The following is a 23,814-nucleotide window of genomic DNA, read 5'->3' on the forward strand; positions in this document are numbered from 1 at the left end:
TTTGATGATGCCCCAGTAGCTACTGGGGTTCAGAATGTCAGTGAGAAATGTTCCCTCACAGCTGTGCGAGACAACAATGAGCTTGTTTGTATTAATGTTGCTTTTCCCATTTCCTCCCTCTTTTTTCTCTTATCTATTTCCTTTCAAATCCCTTTCAACACTTATGTCTCTACACTCGTGCCCCCCACCACCACCTGTTGGATGTTTTGTTCCATTTCCACTCAAACCTGTTTATGTACATCCGTGGGCACCATGTTGCTCAGCTGGACCCTCTAGGGATTATGGCTGCTAATCTGGACTCTCATGTCCCCAATGACATTATAACTTCCTCTGATAAACTCGGTGAGAAGAATGAGCCAGTCCCTACAGAGCCTTCGGGCGGCTGGGAAGCTGAGCAAGCTCTGTTTGACTTGAAATGCTGTTCTATGTATCACCTAAGCCGGCCTTCTCTGTAAACGTGCCCGTTTGTCCCTGTTTTCAGTCTGCCCACTGTCATGAAAGGGCTTCTAGCACCCTGTTTTTCTGAAATGACAAATATATTTATGCTTTTTGACTTGACTTCAACCGTCCACAGTTGGAGTATCAATGGTTTCGTTTTCTGTAATACTTTTTTTTAACAGTTGGATTGTTGATTAGCCCAGCCAGCTGTGTTCACTGTTATCCGCAGTTATCCGCATCATTTTCCTACAAGGCTTTATGATTAAGAGGTAGACTGTGGTTCATCTGACTGCTGGCCCTAGACATGTCCATTTTGCATAGACCTGCCGGAAGTTACCTCCAATGGGCATAGCTCTGAGGAATCATTAAGGTACTCAAGCCCCGTTTCCACGACAAGGTGAGAGTCGAAAAATCATCAATACAAATAGGCAGCTTCTTGGTTAGCACTTCTTTCTAGGACAGCTCTGTCTGCAGGCAGCCAAGTACAAATTGAACCGTCATAACAATATTGTCTGGAGTGCTCCAGTGTTAAGTTCACCTATAGGAGCCTTGTTGAGGGACACACAGGTAGATTCCCAGTTTGGAGCCAGTGTTGCACCATTGGTTTTTATGATATGATTTAAGTGTCCCATTACACATCTGTGGAGGGACAATTTGAGACTGCATCAGATTTTTTGGCTTAGCTTCTAGCTCTACTAACCTTTTTGCGTTCCTTAAAACCTTCCGGGACGGGACCACATTTTCCCTCACATTACTCACACCCTTGAGTATGGCCGAGAAAGCCCATCTGACTATTAATCTACTTCTAACCGTGATACAGTGACAACTCCCAGCAATTCAACGCATTGGTCGTTTCCTGCTGAATGAGGGGGGACACATGAGTTTTTGCTCTACTGCTAACTATAACTTTTAAGCCTTAGTTGTCACTCGCTGCTCACAACAGCTACAGTATGATTCCCAGCAGTAAGAGGTTAACTGTTTGGAAAGGTAAATCGCCTTCAACTTAGATTATAAGAAAAAAGGGTAGGGAAGGGACATCCCCAAGCAGGAGTTTTTACACACCAGCATGCCCCTAAACCTTGGACCTCGCTTCTTGTTGATGACTGAATATCCTAATTAGTAGTACTCAAGGTTTGTATACCTTATGCGTGTCGTATGGTTGTCCGTTCCAGTACAGCATGTCTCGGTCTGCATGGGACGTTTTTAAGTGAGGCTTTGATCCAGGTGTGATGTTTGTATTTGTGCAGCCAGGCAGGTATTGCATTTTCTAGATGTGATTGGCACCTAAAGCTTTGTTTGCCATCCATGTTGTGGTCAGTGCTGTTGCTAGAGTTCGGAGGCAGTCGATCAGTCGGTGTGTTGCTGTAGTGATTGACATTGTGTGGTGAAGTTAAAGTTTGGGTACTTCTCGCAAACAAAATCGAAGTTAAAATAACAAGCCAGTGGCCTAGCACGCTAAGACACTGCCTCCGGCACATGTCTAGTGTCTGCATATGTTCCAATCCAGCCTACTGTCCTTAGACACAACCTCTCCTATCTTTCCCCACTGTCATCCTCTCTCTATAAGGTCCAAAACTAGACACATTTAGAAATAAAAAAAACTGTTTGTCAGAGGTGTTTGCAACTGAAATGTTCTAACTTAGCAAACACCAACCCACCGCTGTCTGATCAATTTAATTAAGTGGTGGAAGGGTTCCCAGTCGTTTATGCCTTCCCTGGCTGCTGACCGTCATGATGGTGGCCTCTGGTATGCAGAGAAGGTGGAAACATTACCAAACTATCTTGGTGTTACATTCACACAAGCACTTTTCCATAACTAGGTAGCTAGTTATTTTGTTTCAAGGTAACTTGGCTGTGGTTGCCACACCTGGCAAAGTTTGCGATCTGTAGTTAGTTGGAAAATGCCAAAATCATCTGATTATGGCCGCTTGGAAAACTGTTTTCACATGAGCTTCCAAGTCGTAAATACAAGTTTGAATCATCTCTGTACCCTGAGTTCCTCGACATGCTAAACTCTGACTTTACCTACCATGGAAAGGACATTTAAAACAAATGCTATTTGGACACAACTCGTTGCTCCGAGTTTTACAAGTTGTATTTCGGAAAATTCAGATTGGACATAAACGTGGTATTAGCTAGCTACATAGCTGGGTGTTGGCTACATCCCATACAGTCCATTTATGGCAATAAATTAAGTAAATAGTACCAAGTCATAGCAAAGTTGGCTACGTGCTGCCACACATCACCAGCAAAAGGTACTAGCGGCACTAGTAGTGCCATTTACTGTATCTGAGTATTATTGGTGAGAACTCGTCTTCACAGAATATAAGTTGAGAAAAGGACATCTTATTGTCTTCGAGAACCACCCACAGTTCCACTTCGATTCTAGTTTGCCAACCCCTTCGATGTGTTTGAGTGAGTAGTGGTAGAGATGGCCCCCATGTCCATGATGGGGGCATGAGTCACTAACCTTTTCTGGATCTCTCGCCCCCTGATGCCTCATTCAGACCTGGCAATGTTCAAGGACCGTCTCAGTATTCTAACTGTTGGAGGTATGGAAACATAAGTCTCCCAATAGTGCTGTCCCTCTATCTTTGTGATTGAATATTTGCTTTTTGTATTGTTCACAGAAGGAACTTCTGCTTTATCTTTCTCATGTCTTTTTCCTCTTTTCAGAGTCGAATGCACTTGATTAACAACTAGTGATGGGGTGAAAGAAATCGATAGTTTACATATCGTGATATTATTTTTGATGTATAGTTTTGAGAATATCGCAATATTCTTTTTGGGCTAGTTCGCGGTACCTGCACCCAGACGGCAGTATTTTTCCTTCATAGCTTATTCTCCGTCTTTAAAAAAAAATAGGGAACCAATTGTTTTCTGCATTTATTTCCATGACTGATTAAAATGTATTTTCTCATGGCTCTCTTGTCTCTCTGCAGCAGACATATGGTGAGCAATATGTTAGGAACATCAAGTCTCGATACATATAGAATTGTGAAAATTGCAATACATATCATGATACATATCATATCATGATAATCAATACATATCATGATAATATATCGTATCGGTAACATGACCGAATACAAACAGTGCAGCTATTCCCTCCGCAAGGCTATCAAACAAGCTAAGCGTCAGTACAGAGACAAAGTAGAATCTCAATTCAACGGCTCAGACACAAGAGGTATGTGGCAGGGTCTACAGTCAATCACGGACTACAAGAAGAAATCCAGCCCAGACACGGACCAGGAGGTCTTGCTCCCAGGCAGACTAAATAACTTTTTTGCCTGCTTTGAGGACAATACAGTGCCACTGACACGGCCTGCAACAAAAACATGCGGACTCTCCTTCACTGCAGCCGAGGTGAGTAAGACATTTAAACGTGTTAACCCTCGCAAGGCTGCAGGCCCAGATGGCATCCCCAGCCGCGCCCTCAGAGTATGCGCAGACCAGCTGGCCGGTGTGTTTACGGACATATTCAATCAATCCCTATACCAGTCTGCTGTTCCCACATGCTTCAAGAGGGCCACCATTGTTCCTGTTCCCAAGAAAGCTAAGGTAACTGAGCTAAACGACTACCGCCCCGTAGCACTCACTTCCGTAATCATGAAGTGCTTTGAGAGACTAGTCAAGGACCATATCACCTCCACCCTACCTGACACCCTAGACCCACTCTAATTTGCTTACCGCCCAAATAGGTCCACAGACGATGCAATCTCAACCACACTGCACACTGCCCTAACCCATCTGGACAAGAGGAATACCTATGTGAGAATGCTGTTCATCGACTACAGCTCGGCATTCAACACCATAGTACCCTCCAAGCTCGTCATCAAGCTTGAGACCCTGGGTCTCGACCCCGCCCTTTGCAACTGGGTACTGGACTTCCTGACGGGCCGCCCCCAGGTGGTGAGGGTAGGCAACATCTCCACCCAGCTGATCCTCAACACTGGGGCCCCACAAGGGTGCGTTCTGAGCCCTCTCCTGTACTCCCTGTTCACCCACGACTGCGTGGCCACGCACGCCTCCAACTCAATCATCAAGTTTGCGGACGACACAACAGTGGTAGGCTTGATTACCAACAACGATGAGACGGCCTACAGGGAGGAGGTGAGGGCCCTCGGAAAATGTCAGGAAAATAACCTCACACTCAACGTCAACAAAACTAAGGAGATGATTGTGGACTTCAGGAAACAGCAGAGGGAACACCCCCTTATCCACATCGATGGAACAGTAGTGGAGAGGGTAGCAAGTTTTAAGTTCCTCGGCATACACATCACAGACAAACTGAATTGGTCCACTCACACAGACAGCATCGTGAAGAAGGCGCAGCAGCGCCTCTTCAACCTCAGGATGCTGAAGAAATTCGGCTTGTCACCAAAAGCACTCACAAACTTCTACAGATGCACAATCAAGAGCATCCTGGCGGGCTGTATCACCGCCTGGTACGGCAACTGCTCCGCCCACAACCGTAAGGCTCTCCAGAGGGTAGTGAGGTCTGCACAACGCATCACCGGGGCAAACTACCTGCCCTCCAGGACAACTACACCACCCGATGTTACAGGAAGGCCATAAAGATCATCAAGGACATCAACCACCCGAGCCACTGCCTGTTCACCCCGCTATCATCCAGAAGGCGAGGTCAGTACAGGTGCATCAAAGCTGGGACCGAGAGACTGAAAAACAACTTCTATCTCAAGGCCATCAGACTGTTAAACAGCCACCACTAACATTGAGTGGCTGCTGCCAACACACTGACACTGACTCAACTCCAGCCACTTTAATAATGGGAATTGATGGGAAATGTAAATATATCACTAGCCACTTTAAACAATGCTACCTTATATAATGTTACTTACCCTACATTATTCATCTCATATGCATACGTATATACTGTACTCTATATCATCGACTGCATCCTTATGTAATACATGTATCACTAGGCTCTTTAACTATGCCACTTTGTTTACATACTCATCTCATATGTATATACTGTACTCAATACCATCTACTGTATCTTGCCTATGCTGCTCTGTACCATCACTCATTCATATATCCTTATGTACATATTCTTTATCCCCTTACACTGTGTATAAGACAGTAGTTTTGGAATTGTTAGTTAGATTACTTGTTGGTTATTACTGCATTGTCGGAACTAGAAGCATTTCGCTACACTCGCATTAACATCTGCTAACCATGTGTATGTGACAAATAAAATTTGATTTGATTTGATTTATCGTGAGGTCCCTGGCAATGCCTAGCCCTATAAACAACTGCTAGTATTCTCGTTGGAAGTTTGGTTATTTATCAGATGATTGGATGCGAAGCCGTTCAGACAGCCACCCTGAAACAAAGACTGAGAAAGATAAAGCCTCTCTGTAGCAGCCCTAGTGTTTGGGTGCCGGAGCACAATGACGTCTTAAAGGGGAATGGAAACACTAGGATTTCGAAAACCAGCTAACTGTAAATTGCCATATTGGCATTGTTGCGTCACTGGCAGGGAAGAGTTTTCGAACTCCCAAAAATGGCTGAATTTAACAAGAGTAGCTCCGCGTCTGAGAATTAGTTTTTAACAGAGGATGAAATGGCATTAGTTACGGAGCCGATAAACCTACTGAAGCCGTTCATGTTTGAGCTGATCGTTGCCCCAGATCAAAGAGTTTGTTCTCGTAGCATTAACACAGATATGCTGCCTGAAACACCTCAGCTAGACGGTCGGCGTAGCGGTGACACAATCTGGTGTGAGTGCAGATGCTGCCAGATAATGTGTGTGTGTGTCTTTTGTAGAGAGATGGTGGCGATACAGCACAACATCCCAATGGATGGTGGCTGTATTTCATCCAGTCAGAGGTTCCTGTCAATCTGTGTGGATGAAGATATATTTTTGGGACGTGTCACTAATCCTTATGAAGGACTTCCTGGCAGAAGAGGTTACTCAACCAATTTTGCCAAACAGCGCTGGTGATAAACATCGTTACAGGATACTGATGCATGTACAGTTTAGGTTGGAAACATTAACTCGTTTTTCAACCACTCCACAAAAGTCTTGTTAACAAACTATAGTTTTGGCAAGTCGGTTAGGACATCTACTTTGTGCATTACAAAAGTAATTTTTTCAACAATTGTTTACAGACAGATTATTTCACTTACAATTCACTGTATTACAATTCCAGTGGATCAGAAGTTCACATACACTAAGTTGACTGTGCCTTTAAACAGCTTTAGAAGATTCTGATAGGCTAATTGATGATGTTTGACTCAATTGGAGGTGTACCTATGGATGTATTTCAAGGCCTACCTTCAAACGCAGTGCTGCTTTGCTTGACATCATGGGAAAATCAAAAGAAATCAGCCAAGACCTTCACAAGTCTGGTTTGTCCTTGGGAGCAATTTCCAAAAGCCTGAAGGTACCATGTTCATCTGTACAAACAGTAGTACGCAAGTATAAACACATGGGACCACACAGCCGTCATACCGCTCATGAAGGTGATGCGTTCTGTCTGCTAGAGATGAACGTACTTTGGTGCGAAAAGTGCAAGTCAATCCTAGAACAACAGCAAAGGACCTTGTGAAGACCTTGTGAAGATGTTGTATCTATATCCACAGTAAAACGAGTCCTATATCGACATAACCTGAAAGGCCGCTCAGCAACAAAGAAGCCACTGCTCCAAACCGCCATTAAAAAAGCCAGACTATGGTTTGCAACTGCACATGGGGACAAAGATCGTACTTTTTGGAGAAATGTCCTCTGGTCTGATGAAACAAAAATAGAACTGTTTGGCCATAATGACCATCGTTATGTTTGGAGGAAAAAGGGGAGGCTTGCAAGCCGAAGAACACCATCCCAACAGTGAAGCACAGGGGTGGCAGCCACACGTTGTGGGGGTGCTTTGCTGCAGGAGGGACTGGTGCACTTCACAAAATAGATGGCATCATGAGGAGGAGAAATGATGTGGATATATTGAAGCAACATCTCAAGACATCAGTTAGGAAGTAAAGCTTGGTCGCAAATGGGTTTTCCAAATGGACAATGACACCAATAATATTTCCAAATATGTTGCAACATGGCTTAAGGACAACACAGCCAAGGTATTGGAATGGCCATCACAAAGCCCTGACCTCAATCCTGTAGAAAATGTGGGCAGAACTGAAAAAGCGTGAGTGCAAGGAGGCCTACAAACTTGACTCAGTTACACCAGCTCTGTCAGGAGGAATGGGCCAATATTCACCCAATTTATTATGGGTAGCTTGTGGAAGGCTACCTAAAACGTTTGACCTAAGTTAAGCAATTTAAAGGCAATGTTACCAAATACTAATTGAGTGTATGTAAACTTCTGACCCACTGAGAATGTGATGAAAGAAATAAAAGCTGAAATTAATCATTCTCATCTATTATTCTGACATTTCACATTCTTAAAGTAAAGTGGTGATCCTAACTGCCCGAAGACATGGAATTTTTACTAGGATTAAATATCAGGAATTGTGAAAGACTACATTTTAAATGTATTTGGCTAAGGTGTGCGTAAACTTCCGACTACAAGTGTGTTTTTCCCCTATAACGATGTCTATCACCAGCTCTGTTTGGTGCGATGGATACACATTTACCTTTTGATTAGACGACCGGAGTTTGAATTGCAGACAGTATCATGATTCATGAAATCTCATTCTAACCAATAATGGGGCGTGCTCATTAAAAATACATTGATTTAGTTTTGGTGTCAGACTAACTTTTCTTATGATTTCGTTTGCAGTGCATACTGGCTGGACGTTTATCGCCAGTTCACCCTATGGGCACATGGGAGAATTAGAAGAGGTGTATGGCGTTTCATCCCTCCGTGTCATTTCTTCCATAAGGCGCACATACCCTTTAGTAAATCTAGCCTGCAGTAAACCTAATGCTTGCGCCATATGTAAAAATTGTATTAGTTAGCTTGTTCCGCTATAACGAGTTCAAGCGTAACCAGATGATAGTAGTTTTAATGCGCATCTTGTGTCCCTGTCGCTAGAGAAGTGAGTTCAACTAGATTTGGCTGCCATCTATTGGAAAGGAATGGTATCTACGCTGGGCAGCTAGTTGGCAGAGTCATAGTAGACTTTTAATAATGTGCCATTTAGCCGACACCTTTATCCAAAGCAAACTGTGTACATGGTAGTGGAAACAGATCATAGAAACAGGATTTACAATGTTGATATCATGGATGGTCAGTCCTTGCATCTATAGCCCTGCCTATGAATTTGAGTGGTTACATTTCTCCAGCCCCATCCCTCAGCTTTTTACTGAAAGAGGAGCAGGGAGGCACTTTATTGTTCCTACTGCTGATTGCCACTTTAAGAAGTTAAGATGCAGATTAAATACACACCAAAATATGTTACAGATAGGGATGCACCGATATGACATTTTTGGCTGATACCGATATCCAATATTTTCCTTGCCAAAAAACCCTGATACCGATGTGTAAAGTTTTAGCGGCCTTTTAAGCGTTCTAGTACAGTTAAATGTGTGCGCTTAGTTTATTACTGCTTATGTTCTAAGTAGTCGCTGAACGTCTGGGGGTGATGCACTTTCAAATGACTAATTAGGTTTGTGGTATTGAAAGACTTCACTTTCTCCCCTCGGGAAATAATAGCAGCACAAATGTTGCATGTGGCCTTTTTATTTTCTAACTTTGAAACTTCAAAATAGATCCACACGGCAGACATTGTGGACTAGGTTAGGAATGCTGTGTGCCGCTGTATTTTTTGTGATGTTATTGTCATCTACCTCCGTTATATACTTAAAATAACATCAAATTGATCATAAATACAGTGTTGACATTGTTAATATTGTAAATCACTATTGTAGCTGGAAACGGCTGATTAAAAAAAAGGAAAATCTACATAGGCGGCCCATTATCAGCAACCATCACCCCTGTGTTCCAATGGCACGTTGTGTTTGCTGAAGAGAAACTGAAGAGCCCAAACAACGCTGTGTTCTACACTTTTCACAGAACAGCACAAACTGGCACTAACCAGAATAGAAAGGAGTGGGAGTCCCTGGTGCACAACTGAGCAAGAGGACAAGTACATTAGTGTCTAGTTTGGGAAACAACTGGCAGCTTCATTAAATAGTACCCTAAAACACCAGTCTCAACGTCAACAGTGAAGATGTGACTTCGGGATGCTGGCCTTCTAGGCAGAGTTGTAAAGAAAAATCCATATCTCAGACTGGCCAATAAAAAGGAAATTAAGATGGGCAAAAGAACAGACACTGGAAGATTGGAAAAAAGTGATATGGACAGACTAATCTAAGTTTGAGGTGTTCGGATCACAAATAACATTTTTGAGACAATGAAAAAATGCTGAAGGAGTGCTTGACGCCATCTGTCAAGCATGGTGGAGGCAATGTGATGATCTGTGGGTGCTTTGGTGGTGGTAAAGGGAGATTTGGTGGTGGTAAACTGGAATGCCAAAGGTCTGCAAGGCTGTATTTGCTGCAAATGGAAGTTTCTTTGACAAAAGCAAAGTTTGAAGGACACTAATTATTTCAATAGAAAAATATTGTTTCTAACCTGGTCAATGTCTTGACTATATTTCCTATTCATTTTGCAACTAATTTCTGTATGTTTTCATGGAAAACAAGGATATTTCTAAATGACCCCAAACTTTTGAACGGTAGTGTAGGTATGCACGTCAGCTTTGACGTCGGTTTTGCACATTGGCGTTAAACTGGACATCAGGCCGATGTTGTCATTTTTTATCTAATATCGTCCGATTCCGATATCGTGCATCCCTAGTTACAGGTACTATATAAATGTCCCATCACTCAGACAGTTAGTGAATACACAGCATCCAGCGCAGCAATCAATCAAATGTATTTTACTAAAGCCTCTTATTACATCAACAGAATAACCACAGTGGTTGTAGAGGGTGCAACAGTTCAACACCTCAGGAGCAAATGTCAGCTGGCTTTTCATAGCTGAGCATTCATAGGTTGAGAGAGTCAAAACAGCAGGACAAGATAGCACACATCCTTCTCCATTTTCAGAACACCAGCCACTCCCCCAAAGTGATCGATCGTATTTCTTGGCTCGCACTGTGATGATTGTGATTCTGAGCTCTCAGGTTCATACAGCAAGTTATGCTCTTCACTGATCTCACTCTCCGTCAGCTCCATCTGTGGCGTATAGGGGCAGGACTCGGTTGTACACTGATGGTTGTGAGCTTAATCTAGCTGGTCCTCGAGCTCTTTAGGGATGGTCCCGGTGGACCTCTTCTCCACCGCAGCACAGGAACACTCTGTCACCCAGGGGTCAGTTTGGCATGCTGTACTAACTGTTCTTTCCTGTTGGTAGAAACAATTAAGGCATCTATTAGGCTATAGTTATATTCAAGAATCCCTGCATATACTTGAAATAAACAATAGACTTAGAAATAACATGGATTTGCATGTACCTCCTCTGCCTCATTTTCAGGGATGAAGATGTCATCTTGAAAACAAACAAACCTTTTTGTTAAGACAACTGAAACCAAATATATCAATTGGCATTAACAAGCTCCCTGTATTCTATGATTTGTCAACACACATACACAGCAAATACAGGGACAATTTTTTAGCAAACAATAGCTTTGTCAACTTCAGTCTAGCTAAATGAGGTGGAGCTAACAAAACATTACAAAAACAAATGTCAACAAAATGTATCCCAGTAACGTTACTTGACAATCTGAGGTGGAAGCTAGCTACAGTAACTCCCTAATAACGGGTACACAGAGAAACTGTTGCAGTTTTAGTTGCAGTTTAGTTGCTTGCTAACTTTATTTGCTGGGGGGTGTTACACAAAACACTTCAGACGCAATTACCTGGTTACCTTCAACTAGAGTTGCAACAAAGTTGTCCAGTTTCTAATGACCGGTTAACGTTACCTCAGGCTTCATTGCATTGACTCGCGTCGCCTCCTCTGTTCAGTCTTATTTGCTTAACTCCGAAGTAAGCTTTGTACTCTGTGTGTGGAGTAAAGTTGGTCTAGAGTTTGTTTCCCTCTGGTTGCACATTTAACATGCTGGTAGATATTGCCCTGCATTAAAGTCCCCGGCCACTAGGAGCGCCGCCTCGATGAGCGTTTTCTTATGGCGGTATACAGCTTATTGAGTACCGTCTTAGTGCCAGCATCGGTCCGTGGTGGTATGTAGACAGCTACGAAAAATACTGATAAACTCTAGGTAGATAGAGTATCTCATGATAAGCTGTAGACCACACTACCTCAAGCGAGCAAAACCTCGAGACTTCCTTAGATATTGTGCACCAGCTGTTGTTTACAAATATACATAGACCACCTTACCAGAGACTGCTGTTCTATCCTGCCGATACAGTGTATAACCCGCCAGCTGTGTTATTAATGCCGTTGTTCAGCCACTACTCAGTTTTTAATGTTCCGTTGGTAAGATACCCGTGCATTTAGTTCAACCAATTTATTATCCAGTACATTGTTCCATAAAGTCCATCATTTATGTCCAAATAGCCACTTGTTGTTAGCGTGTTCAGCCCAGTAATCCATCTTCATGAGGTGCAGGCACGTCATCCAGAAAAAAAATCGAAAAGTTCAGTTACAATCCTGTAGAAACATGTCAAACGATGTATGGAATCAATCTTTAGGATGTTTTTAACATAAAACATCAATAGTGTGCCAACCGGAGAATTCCTTTGTCTTCAGAAAAGCATTGGAACGAGAGGTACCTCTGTTGGGAGCGTGCATCATGAGACCAAGGCACTCTGCCAGACCAATGACTCAAAGAGGTCTCAAAGAGCCCCTCCTTTATAGTAGAATCCTCATTCAAGTTTCTAAAGACGGTTGACATCTAGTGGAAGCCGTAGGAAGTGCAACTTTATCCATATCTCGATGTGTAGGCCAAGCTTTGAAAAACTACAAACCTCAGATTTCCCACTTCCTGGTTGGATTCTTCTCAGGTTTCTAACCTGACTTGCCAAGTTAAATAAAAGGTAAAAATGTACTTACCCCTTCATCAACTGTTTGTCGTCCATTGTGATTATTAACGAGTGCCGGTGTTTTTTAGGACATAACAATGACATTAAAACATGCAAATAGCTAAATAGTTAACTACAAGATACACAATGTGTACAAAAGTATGTGGACACCCTTTCAAATTAGTGGATTTGGCTATTTCAGCCACACCCATTGCTGACAGGTGTATAAAATCGATCACACAACCATGCAATCGCCATAGATAAACATTGGCAGTAGAATGGCCTTTCTGAATAGCTTAGTGACTTTCAAAATGATACTGTCATTGGATGCCACCTTTCCAACAAGTCACTTTGTCAATTTTCTGCCCTGTTACAGCTGCCCCGGTCAACCCCTAAGTGCTGTTATTGTGAAGTGGAAAAGTCTAGGAGCAACAACAAGATCACAGAATCGGATCACCTAGTGCTGAAGCGTGTAGTGCGTAAAAAATCATCTGTCCTCAGTTGCAACACTCACTACCGAGTTCCAAACTGCCTCTGGAAGCAATGTCAGAACAACAACTGTTCGTCGGGAGCTTCATGAAATGGGTTTCCATGGCCGAGCAGCTGCACACAAGCCTAAGATCACCATGTGCAATGCCAAGTGTCTGCTGAAGTGGTGTAAAGCTTGCTGCCATTGGACTCTGGAGCAGTGGAAACGCATTCTCTGGAATGATGGATTACGTTTCACCATCTGGCTGTCCAATGGACTAATCTGGGCATGGTGGATGCCAGGAGAAAGCTACCTGCGCGAATGCATAGTTCCAACTGTATGCATAGTGCCTGTCACATGAGTTGACGCTGGAGAGACGAAGCAGGTACGGGGAGTCAAACATTTAATAAGGAACTGACAAATCAAATGTTATTTGTCACATACATATGGTTAGCAGATGTTAATGCGAGTGTAGCGAAATGCTTGTGCTTCTATGAACAAATTCTTATTTTCAATGACGGCCTAGGAACAGTGGGTTACTGCCTTGTTCAGGGGCAGAACGACATAATTTTACCTTGTCGACTCGGGGATTCGATCTTACACCTTTCCGGTTACTAGTTGTCAAGTTGTCTTGGTGTTATAATTATTTCAGCTCTGCCAAAACTTGAAAACGGCTTTACTCAACACGTGAAGGATACAAAGGGACAACTCAATTCCTTTTTCGTGTTTTATTATGGTTTTGATGCCATTTGTTGAATATGTTGAAACAGTTGATTTGTTGAATAGAGTAGTTGAATACTAATTTTCTTTTTCCTCTTTGAGAAATTGATTGAAGTCATGAGGTACAGTTTATCCTCCTCAACAAGGTATCCAACTCCAAGGGCTTTATTGTCTCCTTTCCGCATTTGGTTTGGGAGAATGAGTGCTGTGCTTGACTGCGCTCCTTGTTCTCCTGGTACGATCTCCTGCCTCCCAGTTTGATCTGATCGGACCCAGGGCTTGAGGAAGAAGCCGCCTGCCTTCAGGATCTCTTCAAACCTTTTGGTGTTCTGGTCCAGCTTTTGCAAGTCATTATGGGAAGTCAGGATGTCATCGACATAGGTATCCTCTTCAAGGATCCTACGTTCCTCCTCCAGGTGAAAAAACATGGGCAGTTTGTCTCTCTCATAGCCAATTGCGCAATGCACCCTGCTGGTCAATCGCCAATGTTGACTCTGGTGATCGCATACTCTTCAATCTCTTCCTCCTCAGTGTCTCTCCAGAGAAATCTGTGGAGGTGCATCTCCAGGTCTTCCAACCACACAGAATTGTACATTTTCTTAATGTCGCCGAGGGCAGCATGGACGCCTCTCCTGAGTAGTACTGGGATGGGATGAGGACATCAGGCCCTTTCAGCAGAAGGTCATTCATGCTGACCCCTCTAAACTTCTGACTGCTGTTCCAAACCAGTCGCACAGGTGTTGTGAGAGAGTGCGGGTTTGGCGCCACCAAGTGACTGACATACCATACTGGCCCCTTCCAGCTGGCAATGAGCTCTTTGGTGAGTTTCTTTGCTGCTCTTCTCTTCACCATTTCATGGACTTGAGCTGTGTATGCTATTCTCCACTCTGGCTCTTTTTTGAGTTGCTTTTCTGTTCTCAAGAAGGTGGCTTCCACCCCACTCCTGTTGTCAAGAAGGGAACTTGGATCTTGAATCCAGGGGTATTTTGTGTCCCAGTGGGGTTCATCACAGTGAGCATCTGCTTTGATGTAGGAGAGGCCTTTCATTATGATCTCCAGCTCTCTTTCCTCACTCAGGAGTCATTTCCTTGCCTCCTGGTTGACAGTTGCCGCACCGGCATCCTCCACACTTTGGGTCGCGAGCTGCTCCAATGCTGTCCCATTTCCACCAATCCAAGAACTCTCTGCGAGCAACTGTGCCTTTGGTTTCAGCTGTAAACAGCTTAGCTATCTCTTGATACTTGACAGCAGTTGCTCTCATGGATCGAGCAAAGTGTGTTTCAGACCTGTGTGCGGCTATATCCACTTCTTCAAACAGATCTGGATGTGCTCCACCAACAGTCTTTTATAGCGGGCCTTCCCACAAGACAAGGTCTCCAATCACCTTCACTCTTTGTGGAGCAAGTCTTCCTTCGCGGTGGCTTATCAGTAGCTCAATACTCTCCGGTCTACTCAGATCTCCTAGATTGACTTCTGGGAAGAACTTCTTGAGTTGCTCAGTTTTGATGACTCTGTGGATGTTGGCAATTTCATTCAAACCATAGCAGATAAGCTCACGAGCTCTGTCCGTGCCTATGGGTGTTTTGACCCTCACTCTGAGGAGATATCTTCTGGTTCTAACCTTCATGGCCATTCCTCCGACTCCATGAACGACTAAAGTGGCGTTTTCACTTCGAAGATTTAATCTTCTGGCAGCTCTGTGATTGATGTAGTTTGTGTCCGATGCCAAGTCGATCAGGGTTCCAATTTTTTGTCCTGCATTGGCAGTTACCTTGAGCAGCATTAGAATAACTGGCAATTATTCTACTGCACTTGACTCAGTCACTCCCAGCTGATTCTTTTCGACACAGTTTGTTTTCGCAGTGATGTTGGTGAATGCTTTCTTGAATTTCTCTGCCATCTCTGGGGAGAGCTTAGATACAAATTCCTCCTACTCCTCTGTAAACGTATACCTTCTCACATTGGATTGTCTTCTGTCTGAGTCACTCCTCTTGAAATCTCCTTTCAGACAAAGAAAGAAATGATGGTCTTTCTTACAGTCTCTTTTCCTGCACAGGTAAGTGTCTTTGCATTCATCATCTTCTCCATGACAGACCAAGCACCTCTTGCAGGCCCCCAGCTTTTCTACAGCATCAAACTTTTCCGCAGGCTTCAGTTCTTTGAAATGCTTGCAAAAGAAGATATTTTCTCTATGCTTTTCATCTCCACAGACAACATAGCCGCCTTTCCTTGTGGAACGTGTGGACGCATATTTTCTCTCCACACAAGCATATTTCTTTTCTGGCTTTTCACTCACTCCCAGCTGCTCTAATTTTTCAAGAATTTCCTCCTGTGTTGTCAGGAATTTAAGAAGGTTCTCAAAGTGATTGTCCGGCGTGACATTATTCCTTGGGTTAACCATGAAGACAAGCCAATCTCGCTTGATGTTGTCAGGTAACTTGCTTTCTATGGATTTGATCACTAGAGGGTTGTTGATGGCTCCTGTGCCTCCAAGCTCTGTGAGATCATCCAGTGCCTTCTCTATAGTTTGGATCATGTCGATAACTTTCCTTGGCTGATTTAAAGCAGGAATTTTCTCCAGATCCTCAATTATCTCCAACGCAATTGTAGACTTGTTTCCATACCTGTACTCAAGCACCCTGAACATGTCCTCAGCAGTATTGTACGTAGACAAACTGAGGTCACTGCACATTCTCTCATCTACACTGTCAAGGATCTTCTTTACTTCGACTGAGCCTGTTGGTTCCCCCTGCTTCTGTAGACTCTCCCAGTCTCTCCTCCATCGATGGAAATTCCTTTTATACCCACTGAACCTGGGTAAACAGGTAGGTTTTATTCTCAGTGTCGGCTGTGGAGCTGGCACGGGCATCTGCGGCACTCTCCCTCTGTCTTTATCCTCTTCTGCAATTCTTTGCGCTGTGAGAAATCCTGCCCTCCTTGCTTCAAGGTTGTTTCTGAATGCTTTCAGATCCTTTACTCTGGCTTCCAGCCATTCTTTTTCTGCTACTGGAATCCACATCTCCCACTCTGCTAGGCTTGTGATTGCATCTTGGACTTGTGCCTTCGCACTATCCTACCGTAGCTCGAAGCCATCTCTATTTACAGCAGTAACAGGTATTTGAACAACTCCATCACTGGCGGTCTCAGCTTTTTTGATTGCAGACTTCACCTCGTCCTCCCCGTATCTAGGCCATAGGTTGGACTGGATCATCCCCCTGACCTCATCCAATCGTACTTTGCATTCTTGGAATGTCTTCTCAAGTTCAGTCTGCTGATGTTTGCTCAGGTCAGCTTCTTCACCCTCATCGGTTTCAGCTTCAATGTCTGCCAGAAGTTCAGCCCCGTATTCATAATTTGTCTCACTGACCTTCCTTGCCTCCGACGTGAGCTTCTTGAACTCCTCTCGCAGTTCGCTCTTAGTCATGTGTTTTGCACCTCTGTTAAGGAAGTTTGCTTGCTTGGTAAAAGCACTCTTAGCTAAAGTTCTTTCTTGCTTCAGCTCCTTCACGGTTTTCCCAAGAGTTCCCTCCGCCATTTTGAGATGTAAGCCAATTTCTCCTCTCTGCGACGACAGCTTTCCTGACTTCGGGCCGTTAATCCTTTTGTCTTCACTGCCACGTTGGTTATCAACTGTCAAGTTGTCTAGGTGTTGTAATTATTTCAGCTCTGCCCAAACTTGAAAATGGCTTGCTCAACACGTGAAGGATGCAAAGGGACAACTCAATTCCTTTTTAGTGTTTTATTACGGTTTTGATGCCATTTGTTGAATATGTTGAAACAGTTAATTTGTTGAATAGAGTAGTTGAATGACAGAGGAATAAGGAATAGGTTGATAACCTTAAACAGAGAATAAACATGCATTATTTTACACAATAAGCAATGCATGACACAGCAACAAAGCATAGCTTTGAATAAAGTAAACGTTTAAACAATTTAATCTAGCACTTCAAGCAATTACTTCTGCAGTCAGAAAATATCCACAAAAATAAGTCACCACTCCTACCAGAGTTAAACATGTAAATTGTGCTAAGCACTGGATGCAACATAATAAATAATTCCAAACATTACATACCAGTTGCGTCTTTAGGGTTGAACAATGAGCTGTTTGTATGTTGAGGACCCAAGCAAAGCTAAGCCCAAACATTTTATACCCATGCTTATCTGCGCATGTAAAAGTAGTCCCTCCAGAAATCCTGGCTCAATTTTTTAGTTCCACCCGTGTTTTTGGGTTATCTGCCCTCTTGAGGCCTGGAGTTCTTTAAAGGAAGAGCTGCCATTGTGCTCATGTTTTGAGTGTTCTGTTTTTTGACGCAACACTAGTCGAACGCTTTAACCACTAGGCTATCTGCATCCCCAAGTCCTATTGTAAAACCGCCTCTCAAGCTCTCATTAGTTTATTTTGTAAAGTGGTTTCTTGCACCATACAAAAACCTTTTCTGTCACCTTTTTGGCCCATGATGTTACAGATCAGTCCTACTTGGCATCTGTGTGTTCGTGCATGCGTACCGGGGAGAAAGGAGCACAGTACTTTTACCCCGTACTGAGCAGTGATGGGGTGCAGGGGGATAAGAGACAAGTAGGAGGATAAGAGACAATGCTGTGCAGCCGTATTCATTGACCTGGCCAAGGCTATCGACTCTGTCAATCACCACATTCTTATCGGCAGACTCAATAGCCTTGGTTTCTCAAATGACTGCCTCGCCTGGTTCACCAACTACTTCTCTGATATAGAGTTCAGTGTGTCAAATCGGAGGGCCTGTTGTCCGGACCTCTAACGGTCTCTATGGGGGTGCCACAGGGTTAAATTCTTGGACCGACTCTCTTCTCTGTATACATCAATGATGTCGCTCTTGCTGCTGGTGATTCTCTGATCCACCTCTACGCATACGACACCATTCTGTATACTTCTGGCCCTTCTTTGGACACTGTGCTAACTAATCTCCAGACGAGCTTCAATGCCATACAACTCTCCTTATGTGGCCTCCAACTCCTCTTAAATGCAAGTAAAACTAAAAGCATGCTCTTTCAACCGATCACTGCCCGCACCTGCCCGCCTGTCCAGCAACACTACTCTGGACGGTTCTAACCTAGAATATGTGGACAGCTACAAATTCATAGCTGTCTGGTTAGACTGTAAACTCTCCTTCCAGACCCAAATTAAACATCTTCAATCCAAAATTAAGTCTAGAATCGGCTTCCTATTTCGCAACAATGCCTCCTTCACTCATGCTGCCAAACATAACCTCGTAAAACTGACTATCCTACCGATCCTCGACTTTGGCGATGTCATTTACAGAATAGCCTCCAACACTCTACTCAACAAATTGGATGCAGTCTATCACAGTGCCATCCGTTTTGTCACCAAAGTCCCATATACTACCCACCATTGCGACCTGTATGCTCTCGTTGGCTGGCCATCACTTCATACTCATCGCCAAACCCACTGGCTCCAGGTCATCTATAATTCTTTGCTAAGTAAAACCTCGCCTTATCTCAGTTCACTGGTCACCATAGCAGCACCCACCATGAATTTACGCATAAGATATATCACATTTAAGGATAGGTTTAGCCCCATTCTAGTTCTCAGATATTTTAGCTCCTTATGAGCCCGAATGCAGCCTGAGAACATCCAGCAGGGCACTGTTGACCATTCCAAATTCTAGGTTGAAAAGGAAAGACATTTGCCATTAGACTTTGGAATGGTCTGCCAGAGGAGATCAGGCTTGCCGATTCAGTGCCTCTTTTTATATCCCTGCTGAAGATACACTTTTATATAGATGTTTTTAATGTATGATTTCAATGTATTATTTGAATAGCTATTTTGTTACTTGTGTTGAAAATAGTTATTATTATACCCATTTTGGGGGCTGGTTTTGCAGACAGAGATTAAGACTAATCCTGTAATAAAAAGCATGCACAATTGAGAATTTCCATTAAAATAGGTTTTTTGTCCAGGTCTCAGAAGAGGTGATCTGGGTCTGGAGAAGTGAATGAGTAGGTTACTACTGTAAATCCACATATTTAACCTCTATGCGTTATCCTATGCTTGCTGTGTCACCCGTACAACTTCTTGGTTATCATAAATTGAAAGTGATATTTTTCCACCATTGTTTTGCCCGACCAAATTTTAAAAGGCACAAAGTTGCCCAATCCCCTGGCTGTGATGGTGCTAATGAGCCTCCGCCTCCAGAGGATCAATCACGAATGAAGTTTCCCCTAGGTGCAAATCTCGGATCAGCTTCACCTCCTGCAATTCTAATCTTAACTGCTAGTGGGGGAAAAGTTAAACTGACCCTAGATCAGCATCTTAGAACAACTTCACCAAACACCCCAGAGGACCAGTGAGGAGAAGGGGAAAGGAACAAACAGCCATGGCCTGTCAGAGAGCATCACCTCTCCACTAACTGACTTCCCAACTAAGGGAATGGTGGAGCTGTTATGAACGGTAGTCCAGAGACGAGCCCTACCCCTTCAGAGTATCACCCCTCCCCTTACGGGGGGGCTCATTAGGCAGTTTACTAGGAAGGCCTATCCATGCAGAACTAAGTCACCGGAACAGACTGAACACGAGAGCTGACTTCAACAGCAGTAATGACTCAAAACAACCCATAGACCAGTGTTTTCCCAATCGCGGTCCTACAGACCTTTAGGGGTGCACATTTTAGTTTTTGGCCTAGCACTAAGACACTTGATTCAACTAATGAACTAATCTGTCAGATATATGTGTATAGGTGGCAGGGAAGTCAGGCGCAGGAGAGTCAAACAGAGTGTAAAATGGAGTCTTTTAATAAATGTCCAAGTAACATGCTCCATAACAATAAATAGAAAAATTAATATAAACAAATATGGGTACGAAGACCTGTCGCGCACCTATACAAAAAACACTACACTGACAATAAACAATCTCTGACAAAGACATGAGGGGAAACAGAGGGTTAAATACACAACAGGTAATGAATGGGATTGAAAACAGGTGTGTGGGAAGACAAGACAAAACCAATGGAAAATGAAAAATGGATCAATGATGGCTAGAAGACCGGTGACGTCGAACGCCGAGCACCGCCCGAACAAGGAGAGGCAACGACTTCGGTAGTCGTGACAGTACCCCCCTCCTGACGCGCGGCTCCAGCTGCGCGTCGACACCGGCCTCGGGGACGACCCAGAGGGCGAGGTGCAGGGCGATCCGGATGGAGATGGTGGAATTCTGATAACATGGAAGGATCTAACACGTCCTCCACCGGAACCCAGCATCTCTCCTCCGGCCCGTAACCCTCCCAGTCCACGAGGTACTGAAGGCCCCTCGCCCGACGTCTCGAATCCAAAATGGATTGAACAGAGTACACCGGGACCCCCTTGATGTCTAGAGGAGGCGGAGGAACATCACGCACTTCAACCTCCTGGAGCGGGCCAGCCACCACCGGCCTGAGGAGAGACACATGGAACGAGGGGTTAATACGGTAATTAGTGGGCAGTTGTAACCTATAACATACTTTGTTCACACTCCTCAGGACTTTAAACGGCCCCACAAACTGCGGACCCAGCTTCCGGCAGAGCAGGCGGAGGGGCAGGTTTCGGGTCGAGAGCCAGACCCTGTCCCCTGGTGCGAACACTGGGGCCTCACTGCGACAACGGTCTGCGCCAATTTTCTGGCGCCTTATGGCACGCTGAAGGTGGACGTGGGCTGCCTCCCAGGTTTCCTCAGCATGCCGAAACCAATTGTTCACCGCAGGAGCCTCGGTCTGGCTCTGATGCCAAGGAGCCAGAACGGCTGATACCCTAATACACATTGAAAAGGAGTAAGGTTAGTGTAGGAGTGACGTAGCGAGTTCTGAGCCATCTCTGCCCAGGGCACGAACTTCGCCCACTCCCCCGGCCGATCCTGGCAATAAGACCGCAGAAACCTACCCACATCCTGGTTAACTCTCTCCACCTGCCCATTACTCTCGGGGTGAAAACCTGAGGTAAGACTAACCGAGATCCCCAGACGCTCCATGAACGCCTTCCAGACCCTTGATGTGAACTATGGATCCCGATCAGACACTATATCCTCAGGCACCCCATAGTGCCAGAAAACGTGTGTAAACAGGGCCTCTGCAGTTTGTAAGGCCGTAGGGAGACCGGGCAAAGGGAGGAGACGACAGGACTTCGAAAACCGATCCACAACAACCAGGATCGTGGTGTAACCCTGTGAAGGTGGAAGATCAGTCAAAAAAATCCAGGTGCGACCACGGCCGTTGAGGAACGGGTAGAGGTTGTAGCTTACCTCTGGGCAGGTGTCTAGGAGCCTTGCACTGGGCGCACACCGAGCAGGAAGAAACATAAATCCTTACGTCCTTAGCTAAAGTGGGCCATCAGTACCTCCCATCAAGACAGCGCATCTTCCGACCTATCCCAGGATGACCAGAGGAGGGTGACGTGTGAGCCCAATAGATCAATCGGTCGCGGACAGCAGACGGAACGTACAGACAACCAGCTGGACACTCAGGGGAGAGGGCTCTGCACGTGACGCCTGCTCAATGTCCGCGTCCAGCTCCCACACCACAGGCTCCACCAGACACGAAGCTGGGAGTGTGGGAGTGGGATCCATGGATCGCTCCTCTGTGTCATACAGCCGAGACAATGCGTCTGCCTTAACGTTCTGGGAGCCTGGTCTGTAAGAAAGAGTAAACACAAAACGAGTGAAAAACATGGCCCACCTTGCCTGGCGAGGATTCAGTCTCTTCGCCTGCCAGATGTACTCCAGATTGCGGTGGTCAGTCCAGATGAGAAAAGGGTGTTTAGCCCCCTCAAGCCAATGCCTCCACACCTTCAAGGCTGCTACGACAGCTAACAGCTCTCGGTTCCCCACATCATAGTTTCGCTCCGCCGGGCTGAGCTTCTTCGAAAAGAAAGCACAGGGGCGAAGCTTCAGTGGCGTACCCGAACGCTGAGAGAGCACTGCTCCTATCCCAGCTTCGGATGCGTCCACCTCCACTATGAATGGCAAAGAGGGATCCGGATGAGCCAACACAGGCACCGAGGTAAACAGAGTCTTCAGGTGCCCAAAAGCCCTGTTTGCCTCAGCCGACCACTGCAAGCGCCCCCTTTAGCAGTGAGGTAATGGGAGCAGCCACCTGACCAGAACCCCGGATAAACCTCCGGTAGTAATTGGCAAACCCCAAAAAACGCTGCACCTCCTTTACCGTGGTTGGAGTCGGCCAATTACGCACGGCTGTAATGCGGTCGCTCTCCATCTCCACTCCTGAAGTGGAAATCAGATGCCCTAGGAAGGAGATGGATTGTTGGAAGAACAAGCATTTCTCAGCCTTGACATATAGATCATGCTCCAACAGGCGACCAAGCACCCTGCGCACCAGGGACACATGCTCGGCGCGTGTAGCGGAGTATATCAGAATATCATCGATATACACCACTACACCCTGCCCGTGCAGGTCCCTGAAGATCTCATCTACAAATGATTGGAAAACTGATGGAGCATTCATCAACCCATATGGCATGACAAGGTACTCATAATGACCTGAGGTGGTGCTAAATGCCGTCTTCCACTCACCACCCTTCCTAATACGCACCAGATTGTACGCACTCCTGAGATCCAATTTTGTGAAAAACATGCCCCGTGCTCGGTAGAAGTCGTGACATAATCATCAAGCCTGGAGCTCAATCAGGTTTGTTAGGATTTTTGTGCCCTACACCCTGGCCTTACTCCTGATCTTGGTTTCTACTTCTTCAATGTTTGCAGACCTGTAGGGAGAAGATTTTGTGTAAGTGCCAGTCTAGACAGATGAGCACATGTCCGAGTGTACAAGTCATAGTCTCCTCAGTTTTCAATGTTTCTATGTGGAAATAAATCAACTGATCCAAGTGTAGTAAGTGCAGCCTGAGAGGGGCTATTGGATGGTCTCAGGCACAAGGTCTTTCTCTTTAAAACTTGAAATCGGCCCTAATTAATCGGCCATTCCGATTAACCGGTTGACCTCTAATAAGAACATATGAAAATGTATAATTTTGGGTGCAGCTCAGGTCATAAGCGTTCTGCTAGACCCTGTAAAAACAGTACAGTACATGTGTTAGTAAAATCAGTTCGGCAAGGGCATTTTTTTTTTACCCCACAAATATAGCTCATTCAATGTTGTGTGCTTGTTTTGTAACCACTCAACCACGCTTTCTCACCCCTTCATTCACTTTACATTCATTCATGTTGCATGTCTCCACCGCTGTTCTATTT

The 23,814-nt window shown here is 44.7% G+C and overlaps 1 pseudogene; it reads left to right on the forward strand.

Annotated features, from left to right (window-relative positions):
- The first annotated feature begins 233 nt into the window (after positions 1-233).
- The window catches only part of LOC121847860, a 44,462-nt pseudogene continuing 20,881 nt past the window's right edge, over positions 234-23,814 (forward strand).

Source organism: Oncorhynchus tshawytscha, linkage group LG12 (genome assembly GCF_018296145.1).
Source record: "Oncorhynchus tshawytscha isolate Ot180627B linkage group LG12, Otsh_v2.0, whole genome shotgun sequence".
NCBI classification, from domain to species: domain Eukaryota; kingdom Metazoa; phylum Chordata; class Actinopteri; order Salmoniformes; family Salmonidae; genus Oncorhynchus; species Oncorhynchus tshawytscha.